Source organism: Coregonus clupeaformis, unplaced genomic scaffold (assembly GCF_020615455.1).
Source record: "Coregonus clupeaformis isolate EN_2021a unplaced genomic scaffold, ASM2061545v1 scaf0455, whole genome shotgun sequence".
Taxonomy (NCBI): domain Eukaryota; kingdom Metazoa; phylum Chordata; class Actinopteri; order Salmoniformes; family Salmonidae; genus Coregonus; species Coregonus clupeaformis.
Window position 1 is genome coordinate 259,643 of NW_025533910.1, and position 18,306 is coordinate 277,948.

At 43.6% G+C, this 18,306-nt stretch overlaps 1 protein-coding gene across 1 annotated transcript in view; it reads left to right on the top strand.

Moving 5' to 3' along the window:
- The window catches only part of LOC123484768 (ciliary neurotrophic factor receptor subunit alpha-like), a gene marked incomplete at its 3' end in the record, with an annotated part of 76,873 nt that overhangs the window by 48,198 nt on the left and 10,369 nt on the right, over positions 1–18,306 (top strand). The window lies entirely within an intron of this gene.

The window sequence follows — 18,306 nt, forward strand, 5'->3', positions numbered from 1 at the left end:
AGTTCGATATATACAACAAGCTATCCCAATGGAGTTCGATATATACAACAAGCTTTCCCAATGGAGTTCGATATATACAACAAGCTTTCCCAATGGAGTTCGATATATACAACAAGCTTTCCCAATGGAGTTCGATATATACAACAAGCTTTCCCAATGGAGTTCGATATATACAACAAGCTTTCCCAATGGAGTTCGATATATACAACAAGCTTTCCCAATGGAGTTCGATATATACAACAAGCTTTCCCAATGGAGTTCGATATATACAACAAGCTTTCCCAATGGAGTTCGATATATACAACAAGCTTTCCCAATGGAGTTCGATATATACAACAAGCTTTCCCAATGGAGTTCGATATATACAACAAGCTTTCCCAATGGAGTTCGATATATACAACAAGCTTTCCCAATGGAGTTCGATATATACAACAAGCTTTCCCAATGGAGTTCGATATATACAACAAGCTATCCCAATGGAGTTCGATATATACAACAAGCTTTCCCAATGGAGTTCGATATATACAACAAGCTTTCCCAATGGAGTTCGATATATACAACAAGCTTTCCCAATGGAGTTCGATATATACAACAAGCTTTCCCAATGGAGTTCGATATATACAACAAGCTTTCCCAATGGAGTTCGATATATACAACAAGCTTTCCCAATGGAGTTCGATATATACAACAAGCTTTCCCAATGGAGTTCGATATATACAACAAGCTTTCCCAATGGAGTTCGATATATACAACAAGCTTTCCCAATGGAGTTCGATATATACAACAAGCTTTCCCAATGGAGTTCGATATATACAACAAGCTTTCCCAATGGAGTTCGATATATACAACAAGCTTTCCCAATGGAGTTCGATATATACAACAAGCTTTCCCAATGGAGTTCGATATATACAACAAGCTTCCTAATGGAGTTCGATATATACAACAAGCTTTCCCAATGGAGTTCGAATATATACAACAAGCTTTCCCAATGGAGTTCGATATATACAACAAGCTTTCCCAATGGAGTTCGATATATACAACAAGCTATCCCAATGGAGTTCGATATATACAACAAGCTTTCCCAATGGAGTTCGATATATACAACAAGCTTTCCCAATGGAGTTCGATATATACAACAAGCTTTCCCAATGGAGTTCGATATATACAACAAGCTTTCCCAATGGAGTTCGATATATACAACAAGCTTTCCCAATGGAGTTCGATATATACAACAAGCTTTCCCAATGGAGTTCGATATATACAACAAGCTTTCCCAATGGAGTTCGATATATACAACAAGCTTTCCCAATGGAGTTCGATATATACAACAAGCTTTCCCAATGGAGTTCGATATATACAACAAGCTTTCCCAATGGAGTTCGATATATACAACAAGCTTTCCCAATGGAGTTCGATATATACAACAAGCTTTCCCAATGGAGTTCGATATATACAACAAGCTTTCCCAATGGAGTTCGATATATACAACAAGCTATCCCAATGGAGTTCGATATATACAACAAGCTTTCCCAATGGAGTTCGATATATACAACAAGCTTTCCCAATGGAGTTCGATATATACAACAAGCTTTCCCAATGGAGTTCGATATATACAACAAGCTTTCCCAATGGAGTTCGATATATACAACAAGCTTTCCCAATGGAGTTCGATATATATACAACAAGCTTTCCCAATGGAGTTCGATATATACAACAAGCTTTCCCAATGGAGTTCGATATATACAACAAGCTTTCCAATGGAGTTCGATATATACAACAAGCTTTCCCAATGGAGTTCGATATATACAACAAGCTTTCCCAATGGAGTTCGATATATACAACAAGCTTTCCCAATGGGTATCAATGGAGTTCGATATATACAACAAGCTTTCCCAATGGAGTTCGATATATACAACAAGCTTTCCCAATGGAGTTCGATATATACAACAAGCTTTCCCAATGGAGTTCGATATATACAACAAGCTTTCCCAATGGAGTTCGATATATACAACAAGCTTTCCCAATGGAGTTCGATATATACAACAAGCTTTCCCAATGGAGTTCGAAGTAAACAAGTTTCGATATATACAACAAGCTTTCCCAATGGAGTTCGATATATACAACAAGCTTTCCCAATGGAGTTCGATATATACAACAAGCTTTCCCAATGGAGTTCGATATATACAACAAGCTATCCCAATGGAGTTCGATATATACAACAAGCTTTCCCAATGGAGTTCGAATATATACAACAAGCTTTCCCAATGGAGTTCGATATATACAACAAGCTTTCCCAATGGAGTTCGATATATACAACAAGCTATCCCAATGGAGTTCGAGTATATACAACAAGCTTTCCCAATGGAGTTCGATATATACAACAAGCTTTCCCAATGGAGTTCGATATATACAACAAGCTATCCCAATGGAGTTCGATATATACAACAAGCTATCCCATTGGAGTTCGATATATACAACAAGCTTTCCCAATGGAGTTCGATATATACAACAAGCTTTCCCATTGGAGTTCGATATATACAACAAGCTTTCCCAATGGAGTTCGATATATATACAACAAGCTTTCCCAATGGAGTTCGATATATACAACAAGCTTTCCCAATGGAGTTCGATATATACAACAAGCTTTCACAATGGAGTTCGATATATACAACAAGCTTTCCCAATGGAGTTCGATATATACAACAAGCTTTCCCAATGGAGTTCGATATATACAACAAGCTATCCCAATGGAGTTCGATATATACAACAAGCTTTCCCAATGGAGTTCGATATATACAACAAGCTTTCCCAATGGAGTTCGATATATACAACAAGCTTTCCCAATGGAGTTCGATATATACAACAAGCTTTCCCAATGGAGTTTGATATATACAACAAGCTTTCCCAATGGAGTTCGATATATACAACAAGCTTTCCCAATGGAGTTCGATATATACAACAAGCTATCCCAATGGAGTTCGATATATACAACAAGCTTTCATAATGGAGTTCGATATATACAACAAGCTTTCCCAATGGAGTTCGATATATATACAACAAGCTTTCCCAATGGAGTTCGATGTATACAACAAGCTTTCCCAATGGAGTTCGATATATACAACAAGCTATCCCAATGGAGTTCGATATATACAACAAGCTTTCCCAATGGAGATCGATATATACAACAAGCTTTCCCAATGGAGTTCGATATATACAACAAGCTTTCCCAATGGAGTTCGATATATACAACAAGCTTTCCCAATGGAGTTCGATATATACAACAAGCTTTCCCAATGGAGTTCGATATATACAACAAGCTTTCCCAATGGAGTTCGATATATACAACAAGCTATCACAATGGAGTTCGATATATACAACAAGCTATCCCAATGGAGTTCGATATATACAACAAGCTATCCCAATGGAGTTCGATATATACAACAAGCTTTCCCAATGGAGTTCGATATATACAACAAGCTATCACAATGGAGTTCGATATATACAACAAGCTATCCCAATGGAGTTCGATATATACAACAAGCTATCACAATGGAGTTCGATATATACAACAAGCTATCACAATGGAGTTCGATATATACAACAAGCTTTCCCAATGGAGTTCGATATATATACAACAAGCTTTCCCAATGGAGTTCGATATACACAACAAGCTTTCCCAATGGAGTTCGATATATATACAACAAGCTATCCCAATGGAGTTCGATATATACAACAAGCTTTCCCAATGGAGTTCGATATATACAACAAGCTATCACAATGGAGTTCGATATATACAACAAGCTATCACAATGGAGTTCGATATATACAACAAGCTATCACAATGGAGTTCGATAAATACAACAAGCTTAATAGTTAAGGTTTGTGATAGGGAAAGACTGCCGAGCACTGGGATTGAACCCCATCCCAATCCAGAACGCCATAGCAAATCCCTACTTCATGGTACTAGGGTTCACCGTTGCTCCTAGTGGCCAGTTTTCCTGACGTCCTGTTTACCTTGATGAATGTCTAACATCGCAGTGATCCCTCTGACATATACCCATAAAGAGATCCAGCCCTGACACACCCAACCAGCCCTACAGCTGTATCTCTGAGCTGTGTATTGACAGGGATGTGTTCTTAGAGCGTATTCATGCTTCCTCCAGATGGCAACAACAAAGTCTGGGTTAACAACTCACTCACACTCTCCCCCTCTGCATCCCAAATGGCTGCCTATTCCCTAAATAGTGCCCTACTTTTGACCAGCGCCCAATAATGAAGATATATAGTGACAAGATGCCATTTGGGACACAACCTGAGTCTGTAGGACGAGTCTGTCTAGCCCTCTGTGAGAGAGGAGCAGAGAGAGTCTGTCTAGCCCTCTGTGAGAGAGGAGCAGAGAGAGTCTGACTAGCCCTCTGTGAGAGAGGAGCAGAGAGTCTGTCTAGCCCTCTGTGAGAGAGGAGCAGAGAGTCTGTCTAGCCCTCTGTGAGAGAGGAGCAGAGAGAGTCTGACTAGCCCTCTGTGAGAGAGGAGCAGAGAGGCTGTCTAGCCCTCTGTGAGAGAGGAGCAGAGAGGCTGTCTAGCCCTCTGTGAGAGAGGGGCAGAGAGGCTGTCTAGCCCTCTGTGAGAGAGGAGCAGAGAGTCTGTCTAGCCCTCTGTGAGAGAGGAGCAGAGAGAGTCTGTCTAGCCCTCTGTGAGAGAGGAGCAGAGAGAGTCTGTCTAGCCCTCTGTGAGAGAGGAGCAGAGAGTCTGTCTAGCCCTCTGTGAGAGAGGAGCAGAGAGTCTGTCTAGCCCTCTGTGAGAGAGGAGCAGAGAGGCTGTCTAGCCCTCTGTGAGAGAGGAGCAGAGAGAGGCTGTCTAGCCCTCTGTGAGAGAGGAGCAGAGAGAGTCTGTCTAGCCCTCTATGAGAGAGGAGCAGAGAGAGGGCTATAGAATGGCTACTGTTATGATATTAACTCTAATGTTAAGGATATAGGCTGGGTAGTGTTATGATATTAACTCTAATGTTAAGGATATAGGCTGGGTAGTGATATGATATTAACTCTAATGTTAAGGATATAGGCTGGGTAGTGATATGATATTAACTCTAATGTTAAGGATATAGGCTGGGTAGTGATATGATATTAACTCTAATGTTAAGGATATAGGCTGGGTAGTGATATGATATTAACTCTAATGTTAAGGATATAGGCTGGGTAGTGATATGATATTAACTCTAATGTTAAGGATATAGGCTGGGTAGTGATATGATATTAACTCTAATGTTAAGGATATAGGCTGGGTAGTGATATGATATTAACTCTAATGTTAAGGATATAGGCTGGGTAGTGATATGATATTAACTCTAATGTTAAGGATATAGGCTGGGTAGTGATATGATATTAACTCTAATGTTAAGGATATAGGCTGGGTAGTGATATGATATTAACTCTAATGTTAAGGATATAGGCTGGGTAGTGATATGATATTAACTCTAATGTTAAGGATATAGGCTGGGTAGTGATATGATATTAACTCTAATGTTAAGGATATAGGCTGGGTAGTGATATGATATTAACTCTAATGTTAAGGATATAGGCTGGGTAGTGATATGATATTAACTCTAATGTTAAGGATATAGACTGGGTAGTGATATGATATTAACTCTAATGTTAAGGATATAGGCTGGGTAGTGATATGATATTAACTCTAATGTTAAGGATATAGGCTGGGTAGTGATATGATATTAACTCTAATGTTAAGGATATAGGCTGGGTAGTGATATGATATTAACTCTAATGTTAGTGACTTGGTGAATCATCCTGTTGCACTGTGACTTGGTGAATTATCCTGTATCACAGTGACTTGGTGAATTATTCTGTATCACAGTAACTTGGTGATTCATCCTGTTGCACGGTGACTTGGTGAATCATTCTGTATCACAGTGACTTGGTGAATCATGCTGTATCACAGTGACTTGGTTATTCATCCTGTTGCACGGTGACTTGGTGAATTATCCTGTATCACAGCGACTTGGTGAATCATGCTGTATCACAGTGACTTGGTTATTCATCCTGTTGCACGGTGACTTGGTGATTCATCCTGTATCACAGTGACTTGGTGAGGGGATAGAATCATTCTGTATCACGGTGACTTGGTGATTCATCCTGTATCACAGCGACTTGGTGAGGGGATAGAATCATTCTGTATCACGGTGACTTGGTGAATCATTCTGTATCACAGTGACTTGGTGAGGGGATAGAATCATTCTGTATCACGGTGACTTGGTGATTCATCCTGTATCACAGCGACTTGGTGAGGGGATAGAATCATTCTGTATCACGGTGACTTGGTGATTCATCCTGTATCACAGCGACTTGGTGAGGGGATAGAATCATTCTGTATCACGGTGACTTGGTGATTCATCCTGTATCACAGTGACTTGGTGAGGGGATAGAATCATTCTGTATCACGGTGACTTGGTGAATCATTCTGTATCACAGTGACTTGGTGATTCATCCTGTATCACAGTGACTTGGTGAGGGGATGGAGGAAGATTTGACACCCAGGATCACACAGCCTCATCCCAGCCCAGCTACACCCAGGATCACACAGCCTCATCCCAGCCCAGCTACCCCCAGGATCACACAGCCTCATCCCAGCCCAGCTACCCCCAGGATCACACAGCCTCATCCCAGCCCAGCTACCCCCAGGATCACACAGCCTCAGATGTATTTTCTTGGTGGAGTGGGATAGAGTGTCTACTAACCCTGGGTGGGCTGCGTCATATCAGACCCACTCACACTGGGGCTACATCAGAAAGATATCCGGACTGCTGAAGTCACTCTGTCTGTCTGTCTGTCTGTCTGTTTGTCTCAGTGGACACATCATCATACTAACCCTATTTTCAGAAGACATCATATTAACCCTAACTTCACTAGACTGCATACTGGCCTGGATACAGAGCTGTATCTCACAGCTGAGTAAGTCAAAGACCTCTCTACCAGGCAGGTGGGGTGTGCCGGTCAGTGGTGGCTGGGCGCCATAGTAGAGCCATGAGGTCTGATGGTCAAGCACAGAACCAACAGCCAGTGGTCTCCACCAACAACACGACCTTCAACCCTCCCAGTGGTCTCGACCAACAACACGACCTTCAACCCTCCCAGTTGTCTCGACCAACAACACGACCTTCAACCCTCCCAGTGGTCTCGACCAACAACACGACCTTCAACCCTCCCAGTGGTCTCGACCAACAACACGACCTTCAACCCTCCCAGTGGTCTCGACCAACAACACGACCTTCAACCCTCCCAGTGGTCTCGACCAACAACACGACCTTCAACCCTCCCAGTGGTCTCGACCAACAACACGACCTTCGACCATCCCAGTGGTCTCGACCAACAACACGACCTTCGACCATCTCAGTGGTCTCGACCAACAATACGACCTTCGACCATCTCAGTGGTCTTAACCAACAACACAACCTTCAACTCTCCCAGTGGTATCCACCAACAACACGACCTTCGACAATCCCAGTGGTCTCGACCAACAACACGATCTTCAACCATCCCAGTGGTCTCGACCAACAACACAATCTTCAACCATCTCAATGGACTCGACCAACAACACGATCTTCATGCCCAACCGGCTTGGTGGAGAGGCAACAACACCCAACAACACAATCTCCCACCATCCGGCCTTACAACAACAACAACAACAACAACACCCAACTACACAATCTCCCACCATCCGGCCTTACAACAACAACACCCAACAACACAATCTCCCACCATCTGGCCTTACAACAACAACACCCAACAACACAATCTCCCACCATCCGGCCTTACAACAACAACACCCAACAACACAATCTCCCACCATCCGGCCTTACAACAACAACACCCAACTACACAATCTCCCACCATCTGGCCTTACAACAACAACACCCAACAACACAATCTCCCACCATCCGGCCTTACAACAACAACACCCAACTACACAATATCCCACCATCCGGCCTTACAACAACAACACCCAACTACACAATCTCCCACCATCCGGCCTTACAACAACAGCACCCAACAACACAATCTCCCACCATCTGGCCTTACAACAACAACACCCAACAACACAATCTCCCACCATCCGGCCTTACAACAACAACACCCAACAACACAATCTCCCACCATCCGGCCTTACAACAACAACACCCAACTACACAATCTCCCACCATCTGACCTTACAACAACAACACCCAACAACACAATCTCCCACCATCCGGCCTTACAACAACAACACCCAACTACACAATCTCCCACCATCCGGCCTTACAACAACAACACCCAATTACACAATCTCCCACCATCCGGCCTTACAACAACAACACCCAACAACACAATCTCCCACCATCCGGCCTTACAACAACAGCAACAACACCCAACTACACAATCTCCCACCATCCGGCCTTACAACAACAACACCCAACTACACAATTTCCCACCATCCGGCCTTACAACAACAACACCCAACTACACAATCTCCCACCATCCGGCCTTACAACAACAACACCCAACTACACAATCTCCCAACATCCGGCCTTACAACAACAACACTGCCCATGCCAGCCTCCGGGCTCAAACAGCCTCCAGGCTCAAACAGCCTCCAAGAACAACATCCTGCTGTCAGACAGCTGTCCGACAGGTAGACAGACAGACAGACAGACAGACAGTAGCTTTACAGTGAGTGAAAAAAGTATTTGATCCCCTTCTGATTTTGTAAGTTTTCCCACTGACAAAGAAATGATCAGTCTATAATTTAAATTGTAGGTTTATTTGAATAGTGAGAGACAGAATAACAACAAAAAAATCCAGAAAAGTGCATGTCAAAAATGTTATAAATTGATTTGCATTTTAATGAGGGAAATAAGTATTTGACCCCCTCTCAATCAGAAAGATTTCTGGCTCCCAGGTGTCTTTTATACAGGTAACGAGCTGAGATTAGGAACACACTCTTAAAGGGAGTGCTCCTAATCTCAGTTTGTTACCTGTATAAAAGACACCTGTCCACAGAAGCAATCAATCAATCAGATTCCAAACTCTCCACCATGGCCAAGACCAAAGAGCTCTCCAAGGATGTCAGGGACAAGATTGTAGATCTACACAAGGCTGGAATGGGCTACAAGACCATCGCCAAGCAGCTTGGTGAGAAGGTGACTACAGTTGGTGCGATTATTCGCAAATGGAAGAAACACAAAATAATTGTCAATCTCCCTCGGCCTGGGGATCCATGCAAGATCTCACCTCGTGGAGTTGCAATGATCATGAGAACGGTGAGGAATCAGCCCAGAACTACACGGGAGGATCTTGTCAATGATCTCAAGGCAGCTGGGACCATAGTCACCAAGAAAACAATTGGTAACACACTACGCCGTGAAGGACTGAAATCCTGCAGCGCCCGCAAGGTCCCCCTGCTCAAGAAAGCACATATACAAGGCCGTCTGAAGTTTGCCAATGAACATCTGAATGATTCAGAGGAGAACTGGGTGAAAGTGTTGTGGTCAGATGAGACCAAAATCGAGCTGTGTTTGGAGGAGGAGGAATGCTGCCTATGACCCCAAGAACACCATCCCCACCATCAAACATGGAGGTGGAAACATAATGCTTTGGGGGTGTTTTTCTGCTAAGTGGACAGGACAACATCACCACATCAAAGGGACGATGGACGGGGCGATGTACCGTCAAATCTTGGGTGAGAACCTCCTTCCCTCAGCCAGGGCATTGAAAATGGGTCGTGGATGGGTATTCCAGCATGACAATGACCCAAAACACACGGCCAAGGGAACAAAGGAGTGGCTCAAGAAGAAGCACATTAAGGTCCTGGAGTGGCCTAGCCAGTCTCCAGACCTTAATCCCATAGACAATCTGTGGAGGGAGCTGATGGTTCGAGTTGCCAAATGTCAGCCTTGAAACCTAAATGACTTGGAGAAGATCTGCAAAGAGGAGTGGGACAAAATCCCTCCTGAGAGGTGTGCAAAGCTGGTGGCCAACTACAAGAAACGTCTGACCTCTGTGATTGCCAACAAGGGTTTTGCCACCAAGTACTAAGTCATGTTTTGCAGAGGGGTCAAATACTTATTTCCCTCATTAAAATGCATATCAATTTATAACATTTTTTATATGCATTTTTCTGGATTTATTTGTTGTTATTCTGTCTTTCACTGTTCAAATAAACCTACCATTAAAATTATAGACTGATCATATCTTTGTCAGTGGGCAAATGTACAAAATCAGCAGGGGATCAAAAAAATGTTTCCCTCACTGTATGGAGCTATATATGGAGACTGTTTAGCGTCAGAAATAATGGGTTAAATACATGTAAAAAACAAACAAACAAAAATGGTTCCTGATCTTTCTTATTTCTCTCAGATATAGGACAGACACTTCAGAACAAACATCCTTTAGATGTTTTTCTTGTTCCATGTAGTGAATCTGTTATTCAATGTGTTTGTATGGGCTACTAGCAGTAAGGACTATCTGTTGTTCCATGTAGTGAATCTGTTATTCAATGTGTTTGTATGGGCTAATAGCAGTAAGGACTATCTGTTGTTCCATGTAGTGAATCTGTTATTCAATGTGTTTGTATGGGCTAATAGCAGTAAGGACTATCTGTTGTTCCATGTAGTGAATCTGTTATTCAACGTGTTTGTACGGGCTAATAGCAGTAAGGACTATCTGTTGTTCCATGTAGTGAATATGTTATTCAATGTGTTTGTATGGGCTAATAGCAGTAAGGACTATCTGTTGTTCCATGTAGTGAATCTGTTATTCAATGTGTTTGTATGGGCTAATAGCAGTAAGGACTATCTGTTGTTCCATGTAGTGAATCTGTTATTCAATGTGTTTGTATGGGCTAATAGCAGTAAGGACTATCTGTTGTTCCATGTAGTGAATCTGTTATTCAATGTGTTTGTATGGGCTAATAGCAGTAAGGACTATCTGTTGTTCCATGTAGTGAATCTGTTATTCAGTGTGTTTGTATGGGCTAATAGCAGTAAGGACTATCTGCTGTTCCATGTAGTGAATCTGTTATTCAATGTGTTTGTATGGGCTAATAGCAGTAAGGACTATCTGTTGTTCCATGTAGTGAATCTGTTATTCAGTGTGTTTGTATGGGCTAATAGCAGTAAGGACTATCTGTTGTTCCATGTAGTGAATCTGTTATTCAATGTGTTTGTATGGGCTAATAGCAGTAAGGACTATCTGTTGTTCCATGTAGTGAATCTGTTATTCAATGTGTTTGTATGGGCTAATAGCAGTAAGGACTATGTGTTATTCATTGTGTTTGTATGGGCTAATAGCAGTAAGGACTATCTGTTATTCAATGTGTTTGTATGGGCTAATAGCAGTAAGGCCACATTCTATTTTCATCAAATAATTTGTTTCAAAAAAATGTTTTACTTCAAGGGGTCTTAAAATGTCAAATCAAATAGCTAAATGAGCATTGGTATGACCTTCTTAAAACAATTCCATATAGCTTAGTAGAACCCCTCCGGCTTTGACAGGGCTTAGACTGTTATGGGTTAAATCCAAAACCTGCTTACCCTGTGACTCTCCAGGGACAGGGTTGCCTACCCCTCGTTTGGGGAAGGTATCAGACAAAACAATTAAAAACAATGTGTTTATGTTTCATCAGTATTCATAATATTCTTACTGCTAAAGTATTGTGAACTGCCGTAGCACAGTGGTCTAAGCAGCGCCCTCCGGCTCCAATCCTCATGAGGTCACGCCAAGTGGCGATGTAGTGACCAGCCTGAGGGTGATATAGTGAGCAGCCTGAGGGTGATATAGTGACCAGCCTGAGGGTGATATAGTGACCAGCCTGAGGGTGATATAGTGAGCAGCCTGAGGGTGATATAGTGACCAGCCTGAGGGTGATATAGTGACCAGCCTGAGGGTGATATATTGACCACCCTGAGGGTGATATAGTGACTTAGTGGTGATATAGTGACCAGCCTGAGGTTTATATAGTGACCAGCCTGAGGGTGATATAGTGACCAGCCTGAGGGTGATATAGTGACTTAGTGGCGATATAGTGACCAGCCTGAGGGTGATATAGTGACCAGCCTGAGGGTGATATAGTGACCAGCCTGAGGGTGATATAGTGACTTAGTGGTGATATAGTGACCAGCCTGAGGGTGTTATAGTGACCAGCCTGAGGGACTTAGTGGCGATATAGTGACCAGCCTGAGGGTGATATAGTGACCAGCCTGAGGGTGATATAGTGACTTAGTGGTGATATAGTGACCAGCCTGAGGGTGATATAGTGACCAGCCTGAGGGTGATATAGTGACCAGCCTGAGGGTGATATAGTGATTTAGTGGCGATATAGTGACCAGCCTGAGGGTGATATAGTGACCAGCCTGAGGGTGATATAGTGACTTAGTGGCGATATAGTGACCAGCCTGAGGGTGATATAGTGACTTAGTGGCGATATAGTGACCAGCCTGAGGGTGATATAGTGACCAGCCTGAGGGTGATATAGTGACCAGCCTGAGGGTGATATAGTGACTTAGTGGCGATATAGTGACCAGCCTGAGGGTGATATAGTGACCAGCCTGAGGGTGATATAGTCACTTAGTGGCGATATAGTGACCAGCCTGAGGGTGATATAGTGACTTAGTTGCGATATAGTGACCAGCCTGAGGGTGATATAGTCACTTAGTGGCGATATAGTGACCAGCCTGAGGGTGATATAGTGACTTAGTGGTGATATAGTGACCAGCCTGAGGGTGATATAGTGACCAGCCTGAGGGTAATATAGTCACTTAGTGGCGATATAGTGACCAGCCTGAGGGTGATATAGTGACTTAGTGGCGATATAGTGACCAGCCTGAGGGTGAAATAGTGACTTAGTGGCGATATAGTGACCAGCCTGAGGGTGAAATAGTGACTTAGTGGTGATATAGTGACCAGCCTGAGGGTGATATAGTGACCAGCCTGAGGGTGATATAGTGACTTAGTGGCGATATAGTGACCAGCCTGAGGGTGATATAGTGACTTAGTGGTGATATAGTGACCAGCCTGAGGGTGATATAGTGACTTAGTGGTGATATAGTGACCAGCCTGAGGGTGAAATAGTGACTTAGTGGCGATATAGTGACCAGCCTGAGGGTGAAATAGTGACTTAGTGGCGATATAGTGACCAGCCTGAGGGTGAAATAGTGACTTAGTGGCGATATAGTGACCAGCCTGAGGGTGATATAGTGACCAGCCTGAGGGTGATATAGTGACCAGCCTGAGGGTGATATAGTGAGCAGCCTGAGGGTGATATAGTGACCAGCCTGAGGGTGATATAGTGACTTAGTGGCGATATAGTGACCAGCCTGAGGGTGATATAGTGACTTAGTGGTGATATAGTGACCAGCCTGAGGGTGATATAGTGACTTAGTGGCGATATAGTGACCAGCCTGAGGGTGATATAGTGACCAGCCTGAGGGTGATATAGTGACTTAGTGGCGATATAGTGACCAGCCTGAGGGTGATATAGTGACTTAGTGGCGATATAGTGACCAGCCTGAGGGTGATATAGTGACCAGCCTGAGGGTGATATAGTCACTTAGTGGCGATATCATGACCAGCCTGAGCCTACAGTAGGCCCACGAGTCAATTATTTCAATGTTTTCAAGAAGTAAAACCAATTGTCTTATAATTTACACATCAATGAAAAGTGTCTCCGCTCATCAAAATTGTCTTTGGATAGGCCGAAATGCAAAAACATCTTGACAGCTTTACAAAATGAAATACTAAAGCCACACAATACAGGCTTTCAATCCACACCAAGGTATAATAATTTATTATCAAGATCAGAGGAAAAATATCCCCGTACTGTCTGTATTTTAAATGAATAAATCAAGTGAATTGGGGGATTGAGTTATTTGTGCCAGAAGGGTGCGGGCTGGAATTGCACCAACATGGTAGGCCTATATGTGCGGGCTGAAGGCAGCAGCACTAACCGCTAGAACACCCAGGCCATGAACTCAATTTTTACCTCAGATATTGGTCTCCATTAGGCTAAGACATACAACTGCCAAGTGTATCCTCCTTGTGTTATTAAGCTATGTAAAATGATGGTTGTTGATGTTAATGGCTGCATTTCTGATACATTGTTGTACATTTGAATGTTGCAGTAATAGGACCTAGTCCTAGTGTTTGAGCGAGCGAGAGAGATTATTTTATTTCACGCCCTGATCCCAATGGCTCAACTGCCCCCGCAAGGACAGAAAGAAAACAGTTATTTTTCAGGGAGTCACAAAGCTAATTTGAATTTCCTGATGCAGCAGGAAAATGATTTGTGACAAAAGAGTGATCAAGTTAAGATCCAACATATGTATATAGTCATCACGATAGTCATCACGATAGTCATCACAATAGTCATCATGGTAGTCATCATGGTAGTCATCATGACAGTCATCACGGTAGCATCACAGTATTCATCACAGTAGTGATAATGATAGTCATCACAATAGTCATCATGTTAGTCATCATGTTAGTCATCATGGTAGTCATCACAGTAGTCATCACGGTAGCATCACAGTATTCATCACAGTAGTGATAATGATAGTCATCACAATAGTCATCATGTTAGTCATCGTGGTAGTCATCACGGTAGTCATCACAGAAGTTTTAATTATAGTCATCGCAATAGTCCTAATGGTGGTCATCATGATAGCCATAATGATAGTTATCATGATGGTCATTACGGTAGTCATCATGGCGGTCATCATGATAGTCATCACGGGGGTCATCGTGATAGTCATCACGGTTGTCATCACAGTGGTCATCATGATAGTCATCACAGAAATCATCATGGTAGTCATCAAGGTAGCAGTCACGGTGATCATCATGACAGTCATCACAGTAGTCATCATGCTAGCCATCACGGTAGTCATCACAATAGTCATCACAATAGTCATCACAGTGGTCATCATGCTAGCCATCACGGTAGCCATCACAATAGTCATCACGGTAGTCATCATGTAAGCTATCGCAGTAGTCATCACGTTAGTCATCACAGTGGTCATTACGATAGTCATCACGGTAGTCATCACAGTAGTCATCACGGTGGTCATCACGGTAGTTATCATGTAAGTCACCACAGTAGTCATCATGTTAGTCATCACAATAGTTATCACGGTGGTCATCATGATAGTCATCACGGTGGTCATCACGATAGTCATCACGATGGTAATCGCAATAGTCATCACGGTGGTCATCATGATAGTCATCTCGTTGGTCATCATGGTAGTCATCACGGTGGTAATCACAATAGTCATCACGGTGGTCATCATGATAGTCATCACGTTGGTCATCATGATAGTCATCACGGTGGTCATCATGATAGTCATCACGGTGGTCATCACAATAGTTATCAGGGTGGTCATCGTGATAGTCATCACGGTGGTCATCACAATAGTCATCACGGTGGTCATCATGATAGTCATCACGGTGGTCATCATGATAGTCATCACGTTGGTCATCACAGTAGTCATCACGGTTGTCAGCATGATAGTCATCACGTTGGTTGTCACAATAGTCATCACGGTGGTCAGCATGATAGTCATCACGATAGTCGTCACGGTGGTAATCACAATAGTCATCACGGTGGTCATCATGTTAGTCATCACGGTGGTCATCATGATAGTCATCACGGTGGTCATAATGATAGTCATCACGGTGGTCATCACAATAGTTATCACGGTGGTCATCATGATAGTCATCACGGTGGTCATCACAATAGTCATCACGGTGGTCATCACAATAGTCATCACGGTTGTCAGCATGATAGTCATCACGTTGGTCATCACAATAGTCATCACGGTTGTCAGCATGATAGTCATCACGTTGGTCATCACGGTGGTCGGCATGATAGTCATCACGATAGTCATCACGTTGGTCATCACAATAGTCATCACGTTTGTCAGCATGATAGTCATCACGTTGGTCATCACGGTGGTCAGCATGATAGTCATCACGATAGTCATCACGGTGGTAATCACAATAGTCATCACGGTGGTCATCGTGATAGTCATCATGGTGGTCATCATGATAGTCATCACGGTGGTCATCACAATAGTTATCACGGTGGTCATCATGCTAGTCATCACGGTGGTCATCATGATAGTCATCATGGTGGTCATCATGATAGTCATCACGGTGGTCATCACAATAGTCATCACGGTGGTCATCATGATAGTCATCACGGTGGTCATCATGGTAGTCATCACAGTGGTCATCGCAATAGTCATCACGGTGGTCATCATGATAGTCATCACGGCCTGAAAAAGAAACAAAAGCATCAGGAAGAGAAGTTGAGTCTGACATATTGTACAACATGGAATGAACTGACTAAAAGGGAGAACTGCAGCAGCTCAGTGAATAAGAGGAGGAAATACCGTCTGTTACAGAGGAGAGACATCTCAATGACGTATGGGGTTAGTGTTAGGAATGATGTTGTTGTGGAGTCCAGTTAGGAACCATGTTACAGAGGAGAGACATCTCAATGACGTATGGGGTTAGTGTTAGGAATGATGTTGTTGTGGAGTCCAGTTAGGAACCATGTTACAGAGGAGAGACATCTCAATGACGTATGGGGTTAGTGTTAGGAATGATGTTGTTGTGGAGTCCAGTTAGGAACCATGTTACAGAGGAGAGACATCTCAGATAGGCTTAAGGGTTTGGTTACTGATGCTGACGTTGTTCTACTATGGACAGATGTTCCTGATCTAGTTCATGAACTCCAGTTGTCCTCCCCTCCTAACCCCCCTCCTCTCTTCCCCTCCCCTCCTAAAGCTAACCCCCCGAATCCCCAGAACCCCTCCTAAAGCTAACCCCCCGACGCCCCAGAACCCCTCCCAAAGCTAACCCCCCGACACCCCAGAACCCCTCCTAAAGCTAACCCCCCGACGCCCCAGAACCCCTCCTAAAAGCTAACCCCCGGCGCCCCCAGAACCCCTCCTAAAGCTGACCCCCGGCGCCCCAGAACCCCTCCTAAAGCTAACCCCCGACGCCCCAGAACCCCTCCTAAAGCTGACCCCCCGACGCCCCAGAACCCCTCCTAAAGCTAACCCCCCGACGCCCCAGAACCCAGAACCTTATGTGAGTGTTTCCCAGACAGAGCTGAGCTGAGCTGCAGATCCCCACATCCCTGCTCGGCTCATAAAAGTGTAGCTCTTCCATGTGGGTGCACCCCTCCCTGGAGCTTCTAGCCCACTCCCACAGATAAATAGATAGCTGATGGCTATATGAACCTAACCAACTCACTCCTAAATGCGAAGCATCGATTAAAGCTTCCCCCCCTTTATATCTTCATCATGTCGGACTGGTTTCCCTTCCCATCCCATCCCTAGTTGCATGGAGCCATGGACCCCTGTGTTTCTGTACTGCCTGGATCCTTTACAGTGCATCGGGACTGGGGTTGGGGACAGGGCGGGGGAATTCTTTCACTGTGTTATTCTGCCCCCACTGAAAGGGTTTGTGTGTTTGGTTGAATATAATCTGCAGCATCCCTCATGTGGCTCAGCCCAAAAATAAGGGAGAAGAGGAAGGGGAGAAGGAAAGAGGAGGGAGAGACAGAGAGAAGGAGGAGAGAGGAAGGAGAGGAGGAAGTTTGTGCTTTGCAGCTGTTGGGAGAGAAGAGAGAAGGGGGGAGGGAGAGAAGAGAGAAGGAGAGAGAACCTGTTAACCTGTCCTCCTCACAGGAAACAAGGGATGAGATGGAGGGATTAGACCACAGGTGGTTGGTAGCACCTTAATTGGGGAGGACAGGCTCATGGTAACGGCTGGAACAGAATATGTGGAATGTTATCAAATACATCAAACACATGGGCTCCTTTACATACATTACTATGAGCTGTCCTCCTCCTCAGCAGCCCCCACTGGATGAGACGGGCTAAGTGATGACTTAATGCTAAAGATGTTTTTAGACGAGAGGAAGAGAGGAGATATGAAATATGGAAGGATGTTCCTGTCTTTCATATACACAGCTCAGTACATCACTGTACATTAAACTGGTTTCCAGAGCGATACTGCAGATGTACTGCAGCACAGTACTGACATCTGATCTTAAAAACACATTTTATAATCAATTTGAGCTACTTATTTATTTGGCAGGATTGTTATTTTAGATTAAAGGGGAGCGTGTTTAAAGGCATAAGGATCTGACACACATACTTAAACATTTGCCATGATGAGTTGTGGGATGTCAAGCACACAGTGCGTAGGTAGATATATTGTATTATAGTGTGTTGGAATGTCATGACACTCCGGAACC